The sequence below is a fragment of the Phyllobates terribilis genome, unplaced genomic scaffold, assembly GCF_046119375.1.
Source record: "Phyllobates terribilis strain yellow unplaced genomic scaffold, ASM4611937v1 Scaffold_737__1_contigs__length_740118, whole genome shotgun sequence".
NCBI lineage: Eukaryota > Metazoa > Chordata > Amphibia > Anura > Dendrobatidae > Phyllobates > Phyllobates terribilis.
Genome location: NW_027363497.1, coordinates 190,382 through 210,932, shown reverse-complemented (window position 1 = coordinate 210,932; position 20,551 = coordinate 190,382). Strand labels below are relative to the sequence as shown.

The 20,551-nt window shown below is 49.1% G+C and overlaps 10 non-coding genes across 10 annotated transcripts; all 10 read left to right on the top strand.

Annotated features, from left to right (window-relative positions):
* Window positions 1–361: 361 nt before the first annotated feature.
* Window positions 362–552, top strand: LOC141238075 (U2 spliceosomal RNA). Its single transcript, XR_012303571.1, has one exon. It is a non-coding gene; the product is annotated as a U2 spliceosomal RNA (small nuclear RNA).
* Window positions 553–1,668: 1,116 nt separating this feature from the next.
* LOC141238074 (U2 spliceosomal RNA) lies at window positions 1,669–1,859 on the top strand. The gene has a single exon (XR_012303570.1). It is a non-coding gene; the product is annotated as a U2 spliceosomal RNA (small nuclear RNA).
* A 1,116-nt stretch (window positions 1,860–2,975) lies between these two features.
* LOC141238482 (U2 spliceosomal RNA) lies at window positions 2,976–3,166 on the top strand. The gene has a single exon (XR_012303965.1). It is a non-coding gene; the product is annotated as a U2 spliceosomal RNA (small nuclear RNA).
* A 1,116-nt stretch (window positions 3,167–4,282) lies between these two features.
* On the top strand, window positions 4,283–4,473 carry LOC141238073 (U2 spliceosomal RNA). The gene has a single exon (XR_012303569.1). It is a non-coding gene; the product is annotated as a U2 spliceosomal RNA (small nuclear RNA).
* A 1,116-nt stretch (window positions 4,474–5,589) lies between these two features.
* On the top strand, window positions 5,590–5,780 carry LOC141238481 (U2 spliceosomal RNA). Its single transcript, XR_012303964.1, has one exon. It is a non-coding gene; the product is annotated as a U2 spliceosomal RNA (small nuclear RNA).
* Window positions 5,781–6,893: 1,113 nt separating this feature from the next.
* Window positions 6,894–7,084, top strand: LOC141238072 (U2 spliceosomal RNA). Its single transcript, XR_012303568.1, has one exon. It is a non-coding gene; the product is annotated as a U2 spliceosomal RNA (small nuclear RNA).
* A 1,114-nt stretch (window positions 7,085–8,198) lies between these two features.
* LOC141238071 (U2 spliceosomal RNA) lies at window positions 8,199–8,389 on the top strand. Its single transcript, XR_012303567.1, has one exon. It is a non-coding gene; the product is annotated as a U2 spliceosomal RNA (small nuclear RNA).
* Window positions 8,390–9,508: 1,119 nt separating this feature from the next.
* On the top strand, window positions 9,509–9,699 carry LOC141238070 (U2 spliceosomal RNA). Its single transcript, XR_012303566.1, has one exon. It is a non-coding gene; the product is annotated as a U2 spliceosomal RNA (small nuclear RNA).
* Window positions 9,700–10,814: 1,115 nt separating this feature from the next.
* LOC141238069 (U2 spliceosomal RNA) lies at window positions 10,815–11,005 on the top strand. The gene has a single exon (XR_012303565.1). It is a non-coding gene; the product is annotated as a U2 spliceosomal RNA (small nuclear RNA).
* Window positions 11,006–19,986: 8,981 nt separating this feature from the next.
* Window positions 19,987–20,177, top strand: LOC141238068 (U2 spliceosomal RNA). The gene has a single exon (XR_012303564.1). It is a non-coding gene; the product is annotated as a U2 spliceosomal RNA (small nuclear RNA).
* The last annotated feature ends 374 nt before the right edge of the window (window positions 20,178–20,551 follow it).

Below are 20,551 nucleotides of genomic sequence, written 5' to 3'. Positions count from 1 at the left end.
GTCTGCTGCTGGACAGCCAGCAGCAGCAGCAGCAGGAGAGGTAATTAATCAGCAACCCTCCTGCTAAGGGTAGACAGCTGCTCGTTCCACCCCCCCCCCCCGCCTTAATTGGTTCTCCTCCCTTCCAACGGTGTTGAGGCGGGTGGGAACAGCCGGGGGTTGAGGGTACTGTGCTAAAAGAGGTGGAGTTATGCAGATCTAAAACGCGTGGATTGCAGCAGCAGCAAGCCGAAAAGTGCAGGCATGTGAGGGATCTAGAGGTTGACAGCATGTCTTCTTAACGGGAGTCCAGGTGGCCATCTCCACAAATGGACTTTTCAGAATCCTTGGGTGGCACCGTAGTCGGAAACCAATTCTGGTTATCGCTTCTCGGCCTTTTGGCTAAGATCAAGTGTAGTATCTGTTCTTATCAGTTTAATATCTGATACGTCCCCTATCTGGGGACCATATATTAAATGGATTTTTAGAACAGGGAGATGGAAAAAGAGCTTGCTCTGTCCACTCCACGCATTGACCTGGTATTGCAGTATCTCCAGGACCGGTGCACCCCTTCTTTAATGCAGTTTCTAAAATCAGAAAGAATTGAATTCAATGCTTTTTGTTCATTTGGCTTGTTTGTCGGATTTTGGGATGGACTCTTTGGCTTTGCTTTTCTTCTCCTCATTGGATTTTTCATGTTAAAAGTTGCAGAAGCCAGATGACAAGCTCATTTTGGTTCAACTTCAGCAACTGTGCATTGCATTGCCATGTAATGTAATGCAATGCTATCTATCTAGCTCTCCCTCTATACTTCCTTTTGGATAAACAGACATATTAGGCAAGCATTTTGGAGCTTTCACCTAAATAACTACAGGTGGTGAGATAAGCTGCACAATATAATTGACCTTTCAGTATATTGTTGCACACACACCATCTATTTAGCAAATGCCCTTGTTATCAACAGCAGCCTTTTAAACTCACCTGAGCTAACAGGTATGTGCGCTGGTTACTCTGCTGCGCTTAAAATTTCATTTTTGGTTTGCTACAATGCCTTTTCTGAAACGTTGTCTCCCTCTGCTGGAACACTGACCTCTTTCATTTAATGCCTGCAGACTATAAAAGAGAAACCAACCCAAAAAGTTTGCTTGATTAGTCTGTGGCATTCTTTTAAACTGTTGCTTATGGCGGTCTCTGTGAGCTTCTCAGTGACATTCAGCCATCCAGGTATCCCGCCTGCAGTAGACGGAATGTGGCAATGGAACGCTGGCTGCACGTGTCATAATAGGCTCTGAGCCTTTATATACCTGCGCACAGCAGCAGCCACCTTCAGTCTGCTGCTGGACAGCCAGCAGCAGCAGCAGCAGGAGAGGTAATTAATCAGCAACCCTCCTGCTAAGGGTAGACAGCTGCTCGTTCCACCCCCCCCCCCGCCTTAATTGGTTCTCCTCCCTTCCAACGGTGTTGAGGCGGGTGGGAACAGCCGGGGGTTGAGGGTACTGTGCTAAAAGAGGTGGAGTTATGCAGATCTAAAACGCGTGGATTGCAGCAGCAGCAAGCCGAAAAGTGCAGGCATGTGAGGGATCTAGAGGTTGACAGCATGTCTTCTTAACGGGAGTCCAGGTGGCCATCTCCACAAATGGACTTTTCAGAATCCTTGGGTGGCACCGTAGTCGGAAACCAATTCTGGTTATCGCTTCTCGGCCTTTTGGCTAAGATCAAGTGTAGTATCTGTTCTTATCAGTTTAATATCTGATACGTCCCCTATCTGGGGACCATATATTAAATGGATTTTTAGAACAGGGAGATGGAAAAAGAGCTTGCTCTGTCCACTCCACGCATTGACCTGGTATTGCAGTATCTCCAGGACCGGTGCACCCCTTCTTTAATGCAGTTTCTAAAATCAGAAAGAATTGAATTCAATGCTTTTTGTTCATTTGGCTTGTTTGTCGGATTTTGGGATGGACTCTTTGGCTTTGCTTTTCTTCTCCTCATTGGATTTTTCATGTTAAAAGTTGCAGAAGCCAGATGACAAGCTCATTTTGGTTCAACTTCAGCAACTGTGCATTGCATTGCCATGTAATGTAATGCAATGCTATCTATCTAGCTCTCCCTCTATACTTCCTTTTGGATAAACAGACATATTAGGCAAGCATTTTGGAGCTTTCACCTAAATAACTACAGGTGGTGAGATAAGCTGCACAATATAATTGACCTTTCAGTATATTGTTGCACACACACCATCTATTTAGCAAATGCCCTTGTTATCAACAGCAGCCTTTTAAACTCACCTGAGCTAACAGGTATGTGAGCTGGTTACTCTGCTGCGCTTAAAATTTCTTTTTTGGTTTGCTACAATGCCTTTTCTGAAACGTTGTCTCCCTCTGCTGGAACACTGACTTCTTTCATTTAATGCCTGCAGACTATAAAAGAGAAACCAACCCAAAAAGTTTGGTTGATTAGTCTGTGGCATTCTTTTAAACTGTTGCTTATGGCGGTCTCTGTGAGCTTCTCAGTGACATTCAGCCATCCAGGTATCCCGCCTGCAGTAGACGGAATGTGGCAATGGAACGCTGGCTGCGCGTGTCATAATAGGCTCTGAGCCTTTATATACCTGCGCACAGCAGCAGCCACCTTCAGTCTGCTGCTGGACAGCCAGCAGCAGCAGCAGCAGGAGAGGTAATTAATCAGCAACCCTCCTGCTAAGGGTAGACAGCTGCTCGTTCCACCCCCCCCCCCGCCTTAATTGGTTCTCCTCCCTTCCAACGGTGTTGAGGCGGGTGGGAACAGCCGGGGGTTGAGGGTACTGTGCTAAAAGAGGTGGAGTTATGCAGATCTAAAACGCGTGGATTGCAGCAGCAGCAAGCCGAAAAGTGCAGGCATGTGAGGGATCTAGAGGTTGACAGCATGTCTTCTTAACGGGAGTCCAGGTGGCCATCTCCACAAATGGACTTTTCAGAATCCTTGGGTGGCACCGTAGTCGGAAACCAATTCTGGTTATCGCTTCTCGGCCTTTTGGCTAAGATCAAGTGTAGTATCTGTTCTTATCAGTTTAATATCTGATACGTCCCCTATCTGGGGACCATATATTAAATGGATTTTTAGAACAGGGAGATGGAAAAAGAGCTTTCTCTGTCCACTCCACGCATTGACCTGGTATTGCAGTATCTCCAGGACCGGTGCACCCCTTCTTTAATGCAGTTTCTAAAATCAGAAAGAATTGAATTCAATGCTTTTTGTTCATTTGGCTTGTTTGTCGGATTTTGGGATGGACTCTTTGGCTTTGCTTTTCTTCTCCTCATTGGATTTTTCATGTTAAAAGTTGCAGAAGCCAGATGACAAGCTCATTTTGGTTCAACTTCAGCAACTGTGCATTGCATTGCCATGTAATGTAATGCAATGCTATCTATCTAGCTCTCCCTCTATACTTCCTTTTGGATAAACAGACATATTAGGCAAGCATTTTGGAGCTTTCACCTAAATAACTACAGGTGGTGAGATAAGCTGCACAATATAATTGACCTTTCAGTATATTGTTGCACACACACCATCTATTTAGCAAATGCCCTTGTTATCAACAGCAGCCTTTTAAACTCACCTGAGCTAACAGGTATGTGAGCTGGTTACTCTGCTACGCTTAAAATTTCTTTTTTGGTTTGCTACAATGCCTTTTCTGAAACGTTGTCTCCCTCTGCTGGAACACTGACTTCTTTCATTTAATGCCTGCAGACTATAAAAGAGAAACCAACCCAAAAAGTTTGGTTGATTAGTCTGTGGCATTCTTTTAAACTGTTGCTTATGGCGGTCTCTGTGAGCTTCTCAGTGACATTCAGCCATCCAGGTATCCCGCCTGCAGTAGACGGAATGTGGCAATGGAACGCTGGCTGCGCGTGTCATAATAGGCTCTGAGCCTTTATATACCTGCGCACAGCAGCAGCCACCTTCAGTCTGCTGCTGGACAGCCAGCAGCAGCAGCAGCAGGAGAGGTAATTAATCAGCAACCCTCCTGCTAAGGGTAGACAGCTGCTCGTTCCACCCCCCCCCCCGCCTTAATTGGTTCTCCTCCCTTCCAACGGTGTTGAGGCGGGTGGGAACAGCCGGGGGTTGAGGGTACTGTGCTAAAAGAGGTGGAGTTATGCAGATCTAAAACGCGTGGATTGCAGCAGCAGCAAGCCGAAAAGTGCAGGCATGTGAGGGATCTAGAGGTTGACAGCATGTCTTCTTAACGGGAGTCCAGGTGGCCATCTCCACAAATGGACTTTTCAGAATCCTTGGGTGGCACCGTAGTCGGAAACCAATTCTGGTTATCGCTTCTCGGCCTTTTGGCTAAGATCAAGTGTAGTATCTGTTCTTATCAGTTTAATATCTGATACGTCCCCTATCTGGGGACCATATATTAAATGGATTTTTAGAACAGGGAGATGGAAAAAGAGCTTGCTCTGTCCACTCCACGCATTGACCTGGTATTGCAGTATCTCCAGGACCGGTGCACCCCTTCTTTAATGCAGTTTCTAAAATCAGAAAGAATTGAATTCAATGCTTTTTGTTCATTTGGCTTGTTTGTCGGATTTTGGGATGGACTCTTTGGCTTTGCTTTTCTTCTCCTCATTGGATTTTTCATGTTAAAAGTTGCAGAAGCCAGATGACAAGCTCATTTTGGTTCAACTTCAGCAACTGTGCATTGCATTGCCATGTAATGTAATGCAATGCTATCTATCTAGCTCTCCCTCTATACTTCCTTTTGGATAAACAGACATATTAGGCAAGCATTTTGGAGCTTTCACCTAAATAACTACAGGTGGTGAGATAAGCTGCACAATATAATTGACCTTTCAGTATATTGTTGCACACACACCATCTATTTAGCAAATGCCCTTGTTATCAACAGCAGCCTTTTAAACTCACCTGAGCTAACAGGTATGTGAGCTGGTTACTCTGCTGCGCTTAAAATTTCTTTTTTGGTTTGCTACAATGCCTTTTCTGAAACGTTGTCTCCCTCTGCTGGAACACTGACTTCTTTCATTTAATGCCTGCAGACTATAAAAGAGAAACCAACCCAAAAAGTTTGGTTGATTAGTCTGTGGCATTCTTTTAAACTGTTGCTTATGGCGGTCTCTGTGAGCTTCTCAGTGACATTCAGCCATCCAGGTATCCCGCCTGCAGTAGACGGAATGTGGCAATGGAACGCTGGCTGCGCGTGTCATAATAGGCTCTGAGCCTTTATATACCTGCGCACAGCAGCAGCCACCTTCAGTCTGCTGCTGGACAGCCAGCAGCAGCAGCAGCAGGAGAGGTAATTAATCAGCAACCCTCCTGCTAAGGGTAGACAGCTGCTCGTTCCACCCCCCCCCCCGCCTTAATTGGTTCTCCTCCCTTCCAACGGTGTTGAGGCGGGTGGGAACAGCCGGGGGTTGAGGGTACTGTGCTAAAAGAGGTGGAGTTATGCAGATCTAAAACGCGTGGATTGCAGCAGCAGCAAGCCGAAAAGTGCAGGCATGTGAGGGATCTAGAGGTTGACAGCATGTCTTCTTAACGGGAGTCCAGGTGGCCATCTCCACAAATGGACTTTTCAGAATCCTTGGGTGGCACCGTAGTCGGAAACCAATTCTGGTTATCGCTTCTCGGCCTTTTGGCTAAGATCAAGTGTAGTATCTGTTCTTATCAGTTTAATATCTGATACGTCCCCTATCTGGGGACCATATATTAAATGGATTTTTAGAACAGGGAGATGGAAAAAGAGCTTTCTCTGTCCACTCCACGCATTGACCTGGTATTGCAGTATCTCCAGGACCGGTGCACCCCTTCTTTAATGCAGTTTCTAAAATCAGAAAGAATTGAATTCAATGCTTTTTGTTCATTTGGCTTGTTTGTCGGATTTTGGGATGGACTCTTTGGCTTTGCTTTTCTTCTCCTCATTGGATTTTTCATGTTAAAAGTTGCAGAAGCCAGATGACAAGCTCATTTTGGTTCAACTTCAGCAACTGTGCATTGCATTGCCATGTAATGTAATGCAATGCTATCTATCTAGCTCTCCCTCTATACTTCCTTTTGGATAAACAGACATATTAGGCAAGCATTTTGGAGCTTTCACCTAAATAACTACAGGTGGTGAGATAAGCTGCACAATATAATTGACCTTTCAGTATATTGTTGCACACACACCATCTATTTAGCAAATGCCCTTGTTATCAACAGCAGCCTTTTAAACTCACCTGAGCTAACAGGTATGTGAGCTGGTTACTCTGCTACGCTTAAAATTTCTTTTTTGGTTTGCTACAATGCCTTTTCTGAAACGTTGTCTCCCTCTGCTGGAACACTGACTTCTTTCATTTAATGCCTGCAGACTATAAAAGAGAAACCAACCCAAAAAGTTTGGTTGATTAGTCTGTGGCATTCTTTTAAACTGTTGCTTATGGCGGTCTCTGTGAGCTTCTCAGTGACATTCAGCCATCCAGGTATCCCGCCTGCAGTAGACGGAATGTGGCAATGGAACGCTGGCTGCGCGTGTCATAATAGGCTCTGAGCCTTTATATACCTGCGCACAGCAGCAGCCACCTTCAGTCTGCTGCTGGACAGCCAGCAGCAGCAGCAGCAGGAGAGGTAATTAATCAGCAACCCTCCTGCTAAGGGTAGACAGCTGCTCGTTCCACCCCCCCCGCCTTAATTGGTTCTCCTCCCTTCCAACGGTGTTGAGGCGGGTGGGAACAGCCGGGGGTTGAGGGTACTGTGCTAAAAGAGGTGGAGTTATGCAGATCTAAAACGCGTGGATTGCAGCAGCAGCAAGCCGAAAAGTGCAGGCATGTGAGGGATCTAGAGGTTGACAGCATGTCTTCTTAACGGGAGTCCAGGTGGCCATCTCCACAAATGGTCTTTTCAGAATCCTTGGGTGGCACCGTAGTCGGAAACCAATTCTGGTTATCGCTTCTCGGCCTTTTGGCTAAGATCAAGTGTAGTATCTGTTCTTATCAGTTTAATATCTGATACGTCCCCTATCTGGGGACCATATATTAAATGGATTTTTAGAACAGGGAGATGGAAAAAGAGCTTGCTCTGTCCACTCCACGCATTGACCTGGTATTGCAGTATCTCCAGGACCGGTGCACCCCTTCTTTAATGCAGTTTCTAAAATCAGAAAGAATTGAATTCAATGCTTTTTGTTCATTTGGCTTGTTTGTCGGATTTTGGGATGGACTCTTTGGCTTTGCTTTTCTTCTCCTCATTGGATTTTTCATGTTAAAAGTTGCAGAAGCCAGATGACAAGCTCATTTTGGTTCAACTTCAGCAACTGTGCATTGCATTGCCATGTAATGTAATGCAATGCTATCTATCTAGCTCTCCCTCTATACTTCCTTTTGGATAAACAGACATATTAGGCAAGCATTTTGGAGCTTTCACCTAAATAACTACAGGTGGTGAGATAAGCTGCACAATATAATTGACCTTTCAGTATATTGTTGCACACACACCATCTATTTAGCAAATGCCCTTGTTATCAACAGCAGCCTTTTAAACTCACCTGAGCTAACAGGTATGTGAGCTGGTTACTTTGCTGCGCTTAAAATTTCTTTTTTGGTTTGCTACAATGCCTTTTCTGAAACGTTGTCTCCCTCTGCTGGAACACTGACTTCTTTCATTTAATGCCTGCAGACTATAAAAGAGAAACCAACCCAAAAAGTTTGGTTGATTAGTCTGTGGCATTCTTTTAAACTGTTGCTTATGGCGGTCTCTGTGAGCTTCTCAGTGACATTCAGCCATCCAGGTATCCCGCCTGCAGTAGACGGAATGTGGCAATGGAACGCTGGCTGCGCGTGTAATAATAGGCTCTGAGCCTTTATACCTGCGCACAGCAGCAGCCACCTTCAGTCTGCTGCTGGACAGCCAGCAGCAGCAGCAGCAGGAGAGGTAATTAATCAGCAACCCTCCTGCTAAGGGTAGACAGCTGCTCGTTCCACCCCCCCCCCCGCCTTAATTGGTTCTCCTCCCTTCCAACGGTGTTGAGGCGGGTGGGAACAGCCGGGGGTTGAGGGTACTGTGCTAAAAGAGGTGGAGTTATGCAGATCTAAAACGCGTGGATTGCAGCAGCAGCAAGCCGAAAAGTGCAGGCATGTGAGGGATCTAGAGGTTGACAGCATGTCTTCTTAACGGGAGTCCAGGTGGCCATCTCCACAAATGGACTTTTCAGAATCCTTGGGTGGCACCGTAGTCGGAAACCAATTCTGGTTATCGCTTCTCGGCCTTTTGGCTAAGATCAAGTGTAGTATCTGTTCTTATCAGTTTAATATCTGATACGTCCCCTATCTGGGGACCATATATTAAATGGATTTTTAGAACAGGGAGATGGAAAAAGAGCTTGCTCTGTCCACTCCACGCATTGACCTGGTATTGCAGTATCTCCAGGACCGGTGCACCCCTTCTTTAATGCAGTTTCTAAAATCAGAAAGAATTGAATTCAATGCTTTTTGTTCATTTGGCTTGTTTGTCGGATTTTGGGGTGGACTCTTTGGCTTTGCTTTTCTTCTCCTCATTGGATTTTTCATGTTAAAAGTTGCAGAAGCCAGATGACAAGCTCATTTTGGTTCAACTTCAGCAACTGTGCATTGCATTGCCATGTAATGTAATGCAATGCTATCTATCTAGCTCTCCCTCTATACTTCCTTTTGGATAAACAGACATATTAGGCAAGCATTTTGGAGCTTTCACCTAAATAACTACAGGTGGTGAGATAAGCTGCACAATATAATTGACCTTTCAGTATATTGTTGCACACACACCATCTATTTAGCAAATGCCCTTGTTATCAACAGCAGCCTTTTAAACTCACCTGAGCTAACAGGTATGTGAGCTGGTTACTCTGCTGCGCTTAAAATTTCTTTTTTGGTTTGCTACAATGCCTTTTCTGAAACGTTGTCTCCCTCTGCTGGAACACTGACTTCTTTCATTTAATGCCTGCAGACTATAAAAGAGAAACCAACCCAAAAAGTTTGGTTGATTAGTCTGTGGCATTCTTTTAAACTGTTGCTTATGGCGGTCTCTGTGAGCTTCTCAGTGACATTCAGCCATCCAGGTATCCCGCCTGCAGTAGACGGAATGTGGCAATGGAACGCTGGCTGCGCGTGTCATAATAGGCTCTGAGCCTTTATATACCTGCGCACAGCAGCAGCCACCTTCAGTCTGCTGCTGGACAGCCAGCAGCAGCAGCAGCAGGAGAGGTAATTAATCAGCAACCCTCCTGCTAAGGGTAGACAGCTGCTCGTTCCACCCCCCCCCCCCCCGCCTTAATTGGTTCTCCTCCCTTCCAACGGTGTTGAGGCGGGTGGGAACAGCCGGGGGTTGAGGGTACTGTGCTAAAAGAGGTGGAGTTATGCAGATCTAAAACGCGTGGATTGCAGCAGCAGCAAGCCGAAAAGTGCAGGCATGTGAGGGATCTAGAGGTTGACAGCATGTCTTCTTAACGGGAGTCCAGGTGGCCATCTCCACAAATGGACTTTTCAGAATCCTTGGGTGGCACCGTAGTCGGAAACCAATTCTGGTTATCGCTTCTCGGCCTTTTGGCTAAGATCAAGTGTAGTATCTGTTCTTATCAGTTTAATATCTGATACGTCCCCTATCTGGGGACCATATATTAAATGGATTTTTAGAACAGGGAGATGGAAAAAGAGCTTGCTCTGTCCACTCCACGCATTGACCTGGTATTGCAGTATCTCCAGGACCGGTGCACCCCTTCTTTAATGCAGTTTCTAAAATCAGAAAGAATTGAATTCAATGCTTTTTGTTCATTTGGCTTGTTTGTCGGATTTTGGGATGGACTCTTTGGCCTTGCTTTTCTTCTCCTCATTGGATTTTTCATGTTAAAAGTTGCAGAAGCCAGATGACAAGCTCATTTTGGTTCAACTTCAGCAACTGTGCATTGCATTGCCATGTAATGAAATGCAATGCTATCTATCTAGCTCTCCCTCTATACTTCCTTTTGGATAAACAGACATATTAGGCAAGCATTTTGGAGCTTTCACCTAAATAACTACAGGTGGTGAGATAAGCTGCACAATATAATTGACCTTTCAGTATATTGTTGCACACACACCATCTATTTAGCAAATGCCCTTGTTATCAACAGCAGCCTTTTAAACTCACCTGAGCTAACAGGTATGTGAGCTGGTTACTCTGCTGCGCTTAAAATTTCTTTTTTGGTTTGCTACAATGCCTTTTCTGAAACGTTGTCTCCCTCTGCTGGAACACTGACTTCTTTCATTTAATGCCTGCAGACTATAAAAGAGAAACCAACCCAAAAAGTTTGGTTGATTAGTCTGTGGCATTCTTTTAAACTGTTGCTTATGGCGGTCTCTGTGAGCTTCTCAGTGACATTCAGCCATCCAGGTATCCCGCCTGCAGTAGACGGAATGTGGCAATGGAACGCTGGCTGCGCGTGTCATAATAGGCTCTGAGCCTTTATATACCTGCGCACAGCAGCAGCCACCTTCAGTCTGCTGCTGGACAGCCAGCAGCAGCAGCAGCAGGAGAGGTAATTAATCAGCAACCCTCCTGCTAAGGGTAGACAGCTGCTCGTTCCACCCCCCCCCCGCCTTAATTGGTTCTCCTCCCTTCCAACGGTGTTGAGGCGGGTGGGAACAGCCGGGGGTTGAGGGTACTGTGCTAAAAGAGGTGGAGTTATGCAGATCTAAAACGCGTGGATTGCAGCAGCAGCAAGCCGAAAAGTGCAGGCATGTGAGGGATCTAGAGGTTGACAGCATGTCTTCTTAACGGGAGTCCAGGTGGCCATCTCCACAAATGGACTTTTCAGAATCCTTGGGTGGCACCGTAGTCGGAAACCAATTCTGGTTATCGCTTCTCGGCCTTTTGGCTAAGATCAAGTGTAGTATCTGTTCTTATCAGTTTAATATCTGATACGTCCCCTATCTGGGGACCATATATTAAATGGATTTTTAGAACAGGGAGATGGAAAAAGAGCTTGCTCTGTCCACTCCACGCATTGACCTGGTATTGCAGTATCTCCAGGACCGGTGCACCCCTTCTTTAATGCAGTTTCTAAAATCAGAAAGAATTGAATTCAATGCTTTTTGTTCATTTGGCTTGTTTGTCGGATTTTGGGATGGACTCTTTGGCTTTGCTTTTCTTCTCCTCATTGGATTTTTCATGTTAAAAGTTGCAGAAGCCAGATGACAAGCTCATTTTGGTTCAACTTCAGCAACTGTGCATTGCATTGCCATGTAATGTAATGCAATGCTATCTATCTAGCTCTCCCTCTATACTTCCTTTTGGATAAACAGACATATTAGGCAAGCATTTTGGAGCTTTCACCTAAATAACTACAGGTGGTGAGATAAGCTGCACAATATAATTGACCTTTCAGTATATTGTTGCACACACACCATCTATTTAGCAAATGCCCTTGTTATCAACAGCAGCCTTTTAAACTCACCTGAGCTAACAGGTATGTGAGCTGGTTACTCTGCTGCGCTTAAAATTTCTTTTTTGGTTTGCTACAATGCCTTTTCTGAAACGTTGTCTCCCTCTGCTGGAACACTGACTTCTTTCATTTAATGCCTGTGACGCGCCCCTGGGCCTGTGTCGCGCTGCGTTGCGCACGCGTGAGCTTACCCGGAGCCGGATCTGTTGAGGGTTGTAGTCTCGTGGCGGTGACCCGGTCCGTACCCAGGGAGTCAAACTGGACGGCAGTCTGTTAGCGGTAAATGGTTGATGACTACGCCACCCGTTGAGTGCAGCCAGGGAGCTGCTGCTGCAGGGCAGACCGCTGAGGCCGGTGGTAGGATTGTGCAGCGTGATAGTATAACCCCCAACGGGAGGGGTATGGCCTCAGGGCAGCCGACGTGGATGATGGGGGTAGCAGGAACCACTCAGAGACGGTACGGTGTAGTTCAGGGTCTTTACTGGTAACAACGATAGACCCTCCCGGAGTACTTGCTAGCAAACGGGGCCTGGTCAGTCTTTGAGCAGATGAAATCTCCCCTGGCCAGGCGTAGTTGTAGGCCTCCCAAACTGACTGTACTCTTCTGGCTACCTTGCTAGAAGCTGATGTAAGTAGCCCACGTCCCTGAGTGTACCGTGTGGTGCTCACCCGTATGGCCGGTGACTCGGGGCCTTCTAATGGCTTCCGCTCCACGATGGCGGTGCTGGTCCCACGCGTGTGACCGTGCCTTCGGGCTTCTGGGCTAGAGGACCTGAAATCCCCTGCCTGACGGATTCTGCTGCTGGGTAGGAGTTAGTCCCCACAGCCTCGGACTCCGGGTCCGGTAAAGAATCTTCTTAGTCAGGGCGAGCTCTGCAGCTGCCAGCCCCTGACTCCTTGTAACTCTGCTGTTTCCTATGCTGCTTCTTGTCTCCACTCTCCTTGTCTGACTAACCCTGCCTCAGCCCAGGGTTTATACAGGGGAAGTTCTTCCCCTCCCAAGACTGGGCAGGAGGTGTGGCATGCACAGGATCCCTGACCAAAGGACCTCCCACCTGCTCTCAGACGTAATATCTCTATCACTGTGGCAACCAGACCCCTGGGGTGTCACATTCCCCCCTAGTGAAATTTAGTACTCCGGGACTAAACACTTTTTTTTAGAAAAATATACCAAGGTATAACAATAACAATAAAATACAATAAGGAAACACAATAAGATGGTCACGGCATATCCGCAACCGGGTGTAGTCTTTGAAGAAAAGCAAAGGTGTCCATTTCACCAACACAGGGAGACGTAACCAGGTAGGGGTCTGTCCTACCCCGAGTCCTTAACAGTCTCTAGTCCATCCTGGGTTACGCTCCAACTATATACAAGGATTCCCGGTAAATCCACCAAGGTTTCCTAAAAACAACTGGAAACACAAAATTATACACAAGCAACAATACACAGATAAACATAAATAAAACTATTTTTACACTTCAAATTCTCCAGCGTGCGGGTAACTGGCCTCTAGTGGCCCTAGTGGACCTACGGAGCTGACTGTCTGGCCCTGAACTACAGGGTGTAGGAGCTGTCAAGGGTAAACTGGGCAGCTGTCTACCGGCTCTTTGTCTCACTAGGGGTACAGCAGGCTCACTATAAGCAGAGGGTTGATTCTCCTGTTCTACTTGTGTGGAGTCTTCTGCCTCCTGGACCGGCTGTTTTTCCAGCTCCACCCGTTGCTCCGTAGGTTCTTGGGATGATGGTTGGAGGAAGGTGAGTACGGGTACCACAACTGCACCATTGACTTGAGTCCAAGACCGAGGGAAGTCCCCGAGCACGGTACTAACCATATCTTCCCTTTCTCCCACGGGTCGATGGTCTTCTTGTTCCTCTTCAGGGTTCCTCAGTTGTTCGGGACACTTCTTCAGGTGGTCCCGGGATACAATGGCTGTGGTTTCCCCTCCGTCTTTACTGATGGTACAAACCTTCGGGTTCTCGTGGCTTGAGGGCAGTACGGTGTACGGGTCCTTCTCCCACTGGTCGTCCAACTTGTGGAGCCGTCTCTTCCTCTTCAAGACCTGCTCTCCGGGTACCAGGGGAACAGCGGGAGCATACTGGTTGTAAGTTTTCTCTTGTCTTTCCCTAGCCTGACAGAGACTTCGCTCCACGCTCTCCTGTACTCTCCGGTACTGCTGCTGCCTCTCTGTGTCCCAGTCTGTTTCTGGTGAAGTGTCCTCGGGGGTCAGGACTCCCATTTCCAGGTCAACAGGTAACTTACCAGGTCTTGCCCTCATTAGGTAAGCCGGGGTACAGTTGGTGGAACCTACCGGGATGTGGTTGTATAGGTCCACCAGATCGGGCAACTTTTCAGGCCACAGACTGCGTTCTTCCAGGGGCAACGTTTTTAGAAGATCCATTACCACCTGGTTCATTTTTTCACAAAGTCCATTAGTCTGCGGATGGTAGGGTGTCGTCCTTATCTTCCGGCAGCCATACAGATTGCAGAATTCCTGAAAGACCTCCGCTTCAAAGGCAGGTCCCTGGTCCGTCAGCACTTGGTCCGGGTACCCGTGTGGACGGCAGAAGTGCTGCTGGAAGGCTCTAGCTGCTGTTTGAGCCATTAAGTCCTTGACGGGGACGACAACCAAGAACCGGGAGTAATGATCCACGATGGTTAACGCGTAGACGTAGCCACTTCTGCTTGGGGTCAGTTTTACATGATCCAAGGCTACCAGTTCCAACGGTTGCCGGGTGACGATGGACTGCAGGGGAGTCTTCTGGCTGGCCCGGTCCTTCCTTCTCAGATTGCACGGGCCACAGTCTCTGCACCACTTCTCGATGGTTCCCCTCATGCCTACCCAGTGGAACCGCTCGTGCAGCAGGAACTCCAGCTTTTTCCACCCGAAGTGTCCAGCTCCGTCGTGGTATGCCTCCATCACCATGGCTGCGTCTCTTCGTGGCACCACTACTTGCCAGAGTAGTTCATGCGTCCGGGAGTTGACCATTCTGCGGCACAACTTCCCCTTGTAAAGGAATAGTCGACTCTTCTCCGCCCATAGTTGTTTGGCTTCCTCCGGAGCGTCTGGTTCAAGGCGAGCCTCCAGCCGAGTCAGCATCTCCTTCACCAGTCGGACGGCAGGGTCGCTGTCTTGCGTTTCCGCCCAGTTGTAGTGGGGTAAGGGGTTCAACGTAGCAGCCTGCTTACCCCTTACCCGGTGGGAATACTGGATAGTCCCATGACGGTGGAACGCAGGGAGTTCAACTTCTTCCAGTCCCTCCGGATCTTCTCCTTCGTCCGGCAGGTTGGGCATCCTGGACAGGGCGTCCGCGTTAGTATTGGAGCGTCCTGCCCGGTATTTGATTGTGAACTCGTAGTTGGACAGACGGGCCATCCACCTCTGCTCCAGGGCACCGAGTCTTGCCGTGTCCAGGTGTGTCAACGGGTTGTTATCCGTGTATACGGTGAACCGGGAAGAAGCGAGGTAATGCCTAAAGCGCTCGGTGACTGCCCATACCACGGCCAGGAACTCTAGCTTGAATGAGCTGTAATTTTCGGGGTTCCTTTCGGTGGGTCGCAGTTTTCGGCTGGCATAGGAGATTACTCGTTCTCTCCCCTGCTGAATCTGGGACAGTACGGCTCCTAGCCCGATGTTACTGGCGTCGGTGTAGAGGATAAAGGGCTGACTATAATCCGGGTACGCCAGGATTTCGTCCCCCGTGAGGGCCATCTTCAGCTGGCGGAAGGACTCTTCTTCCAGCTCCTCCCATTTGAAGGGCGGCTTCTGGTTCTTGGCCTTCCGGGACTGGCCTATCAGGAGGTCCTGTATAGGTGCTGCCTTCTTTGGTGAAACCGGGAATAAACCTTCGGTAGTAGCCTACCAACCCGAGGAACTGCCGCACTTCTTTTACGCTGGAGGGGCTTGGCCATCCCTTAATTGCGGTGATCTTATCAGGGTCGGGAGCCACTCCGTCAGCACTCACCACGTGTCCCAGATACTGCACCTTTGGTTTCAGGAGGTGACACTTGGAGGGTTTCACCTTTAGGCCGTAACTCGCCAGAGCCTCGAACACTTCCGCCAGGTGTTTCAGGTGGTCCTCATACGTCTTGGAATATATGATGACATCGTCCAGGTACAACAGGACCGTCTCGAAGTTTCTGTGGCCCAGACAACACTCCATTAGGCGTTGGAAGGTTCCTGGTGCGTTGCAGAGTCCGAACGGCATGCAGGTGAACTCGCTAAGTCCCATCGGGGTGGTGAATGCGGTCTTCTCCCGGTCCGCCTCTGCTACAGGAACCTGCCAGTACCCGCTAGTGAGATCCAAGGTAGAGAAGAAGTTAGCAGATCTTAAAGCAGCCAATGACTCCTCTATCCTTGGTAAGGGGTACGCATCCTTGTGTGTGATACGGTTGATTTTCCGGTCATCTACACACATCCTCATAGTGTTGTCTTTCTTTTTGACTAAAACTAATGGGGCTGCCCAGGGGCTACAACTATCCCGGATTACCCCAGCCTCCTTCATGTCTCTAAGCATCCCCTTGGCGTGTTGGTAATGTGCAGGGGGTACGGGTCGATACCTCTCTTTTATGGGAGGATGATCTCCCGTGGGGATGCAATGTTCTACCCCCTTGACTCGCCCGAAGTCTAACGGGTGTTTACTAAACACTCTCTCATACTCTTGAACCACCCGATAGACTCCTTGTTTCTGATGTGAGGGAGTGGAGTCAGTACCCAGATGTAGTTGCTGACACCAGTCCTCCATGTCTTTCTTAGAGCCGTTACCTTTCTCCGGGTGAGATGGAGGCAAGGGTTCCACAGATTGTATAGAATTTTGATTAGTGGTATATAATTTGGCTAGCGTGGCATACCGGGGCAGGTACACTTCCCTCTCCCCGATATTTATTATGCGAACGGGCACCCTCCCATGGCGTACATTGACCACCCCCCGTGCTGTCAAAATGGTGGGCCTACTGTCTGAGTAAACTGGTTCTACCATTGCCTGGTAATCTCTACCTCTCAGACCAATAGCTGCCCGGCACCAAATCATCATTTCACTTTTTGGGGGCATGGCAATAGGAAAAGGGTCACACATTCTTACGCTACCAATCTCACCGCCGGAGAGTTCCACTTGTTGCCGTTGCATCAGTGCCCGGATCTCTTTCTGGAGCACCCGCTGCTCGCCGGAGCTGGCATTCTTGGCAACCTGCTGTAAAAGGAAAATCACCTCTGCAAGACAATTTTCAATTACATTAGTTCCTAGAGTTATTTTTGGGTGACTCTCATGTTTGTCAATATCTACAATGATCAGTCCCTGTGCGGCCAGTTCGACTCTACCAATTTTGATGGTCACCTCTTTAAATCCGATATGTGGCACGGGCTGACCATTGCTGGCGATGATACTCAAGTCGTCGTCAGGGTAGCGGGTAATATCAGAGTCATTCCAGTACTGCTTGAAGAGCACGTACGGGATGGTGGTGACCTGTGACCCGGTGTCCAGTAGGGCACTCATGGGAATGCCATCCAGTACCACAGGCAAGACTGGACGTCCTCCCACATATCTGTCGCGCCAGTTCGATGGGCCTGGTGATCTTTTCCCTGGGGGTTGGCCCTCTACCCCAGGTTGTGCCCGTTTAAAGAACAGTACCTTGCCATATATCCGGGTTGATTGCAGCGGCGGCAGATGGGTCGTCCGTCCTCACTGTATCGGTCACTGGGTCTTCCTCTGGCCGGTGGGGTCCTCCTTGGTCGACGCCACGGGATGTCCTCCGGTCCGGATGCCAGCTGGATCTTCCCTGGGGTGGAAGCCTGTAAAGACTGCACAGTTCGGGTTAGCGCAGCAACGCTCTTAGCTAGCTCTTGGACCTGATGGTGTAGGTCTGGAGCCGGGTCATTGTCCAAAGCCTGCGCATCAGCTCCCACAGGCCCTGCTGACAAGGGCGCCGCCTCCTGGTAGTAAGTGGTAGTGGGGCGTCTGTGGGTCACAACGCCACCTGGTGCCGGTTCTCGGAGCACCCGGATGGCTCTGTCCTTGAACTGTGCAAAGTCCAGATGGGGATCCTGTAAGGCCATTGCCCGCAACTGGGTTCGGTGGGCATTGCAATATAAACCCTCTATAAATTGTTCAGTCAACAGCCTGTCCTCGTTTCCCACCCCATCAGGGTCGGTCTGCTTTATGGCCCTCAGGGCCTCTTGTAGGTTTAGTGCATAGTCCCTTATACTCTCATGCGCTCGCTGCTTGCACCCGTAGAATCTAAGCTTAATCTCGGCTGAGGTGCGGGTATCAAAGGTGTCCTTCAGCCGGGTTAGTATCCCTGCGACAGTCTTCCTCCCAGGTGGCCAGGATTTTACTTCCCTTTTGGCTGCCCCGGTTAGTTGGGCCACCAGGATGCTCACTTTTTGCTCTTCTGTGAGGGGGTACACCTGGAAGAGGCTATCCAGCTTTTCTCTAAAGTCATGCAGGGTATGTGACTCCCCTGAGTACTGGGGTAGCCAAGCTGCTCCCGGGATATAGGGCATGGTGAAGGGCATAACTGCAGCAGCGGTAGCGCTGGCGGGGGTTGAGGCAGTGAAGCTCTCCTCCGTATCCGACATCTTCCTCCCCCCTAGTGGACTGTGGCCTACCTTGCGATGATCCTCTTCCGTAGGCCGCGGCTCCGCAGTGGATCGTCAGGGTTGAGGACCTTCCGTCGCGCTCCTGTGACGTCGGCGTCTGCTGGGCTCCTTCCAGGACCTTACGCAACGTCCGGACGTGAGGCGGGGCTTCAGTTCTCGCGCGCTTTCGGAGTCCACGCCCCTCTTCTTCCCGCGCGGCGTCCTCAAGATGGCGTCCAACGGCGGGAAAACTCCACGGATGGCGGGAAGAAGGCCGAAGATGGCGCCGGATGGCGGGAAACTTCACCGATGGCGGGAAGAAGGTAGAAGATGGCGCCGGATGGCGGGAAACCTCCACGGATAGCGGGAATCTTCACCACTGGTAAGTTTGAACAGTCTTTGCTTTTCAGGCACGCAGTACCCGGTGGTTGCGGGCACGAAATCCTGCCGACTACGCCAAAGTTGACGCGCCCCTGGGCCTGTGTCGCGCTGCGTTGCGCACGCGTGAGCTTACCCGGAGCCGGATCTGTTGAGGGTTGTAGTCTCGTGGCGGTGACCCGGTCCGTACCCAGGGAGTCAAACTGGACGGCAGTCTGTTAGCGGTAAATGGTTGATGACTACGCCACCCGTTGAGTGCAGCCAGGGAGCTGCTGCTGCAGGGCAGACCGCTGAGGCCGGTGGTAGGATTGTGCAGCGTGATAGTATAACCCCCAACGGGAGGGGTATGGCCTCAGGGCAGCCGACGTGGATGATGGGGGTAGCAGGAACCACTCAGAGACGGTACGGTGTAGTTCAGGGTCTTTACTGGTAACAACGATAGACCCTCCCGGAGTACTTGCTAGCAAACGGGGCCTGGTCAGTCTTTGAGCAGATGAGATCTCCCCTGGCCAGGCGTAGTTGTAGGCCTCCCAAACTGACTGTACTCTTTTGGCTACCTTGCTAGAAGCTGATGTAAGTAGCCCACGTCCCTGAGTGTACCGTGTGGTGCTCACCCGTATGGCCGGTGACTCGGGGCCTTCTAATGGCTTCCGCTCCACGATGGCGGTGCTGGTCCCACGCGTGTGACCGTGCCTTCGGGCTTCTGGGCCAGAGGACCTGAAATCCCCTGCCTGACGGATTCTGCTGCTGGGTAGGAGTTAGTCCCCACAGCCTCGGACTCCGGGTCCGGTAAAGAATCTTCTTAGTCAGGGCGAGCTCTGCAGCTGCCAGCCCCTGACTCCTTGTAACTCTGCTGTTTCCTATGCTGCTTCTTGTCTCCACTCTCCTTGTCTGACTAACCCTGCCTCAGCCCAGGGTTTATACAGGGGAAGTTCTTCCCCTCCCAAGACTGGGCAGGAGGTGTGGCATGCACAGGATCCCTGACCAAAGGACCTCCCACCTGCTCTCAGACATAATATTTCTATCACTGTGGCAACCAGACCCCTGGGGTGTCACACCTGCAGACTATAAAAGAGAAACCAACCCAAAAAGTTTGGTTGATTAGTCTGTGGCATTCTTTTAAACTGTTGCTTATGGCGGTCTCTGTGAGCTTCTCAGTGACATTCAGCCATCCAGGTATCCCGCCTGCAGTAGACGGAATGTGGCAATGGAACGCTGGCTGCGCGTGTCATAATAGGCTCTGAGCCTTTATATACCTGCGCACAGCAGCAGCCACCTTCAGTCTGCTGCTGGACAGCCAGCAGCAGCAGGAGAGGTAATTAATCAGCAACCCTCCTGCTAAGGGTAGACAGCTGCTCGTTCCACCCCCCCCCCGCCTTAATTGGTTCTCCTCCCTTCCAATGGTGTTGAGGCGGGTGGGAACAGCCGGGGGTTGAGGGTACTGTGCTAAAAGAGGTGGAGTTATGCAGATCTAAAACACGTGGATTGCAGCAGCAGCAAGTCGAAAAGTGCAGGCATGTGAGGGATCTAGAGGTTGACAGCATGTCTTCTTAACGGGAGTCCAGGTGGCCATCTCCACAAATGGACTTTTCAGAATCCTTGGGTGGCACCGTAGTCGGAAACCAATTCTGGTTATCGCTTCTCGGCCTTTTGGCTAAGATCAAGTGTAGTATCTGTTCTTATCAGTTTAATATCTGATACGTCCCCTATCTGGGGACCATATATTAAATGGATTTTTAGAACAGGGAGATGGAAAAAGAGCTTGCTCTGTCCACTCCACGCATTGACCTGGTATTGCAGTATCTCCAGGACCGGTGCACCCCTTCTTTAATGCAGTTTCTAAAATCAGAAAGAATTGAATTCAATGCTTTTTGTTCATTTGGCTTGTTTGTCGGATTTTGGGATGGACTCTTTGGCTTTGCTTTTCTTCTCCTCATTGGATTTTTCATGTTAAAAGTTGCAGAAGCCAGATGACAAGCTCATTTTGGTTCAACTTCAGCAGCTGTGCATTGCATTGCCATGTAATGTAATGCAATGCTATCTATCTAGCTCTCCCTCTATACTTCCTTTTGGATAAACAGACATATTAGGCAAGCATTTTGGAGCTTTCACCTAAATAACTACAGGTGGTGAGATAAGCTGCACAATATAATTGACCTTTCAGTATATTGTTGCACACACACCATCTATTTAGCAAAT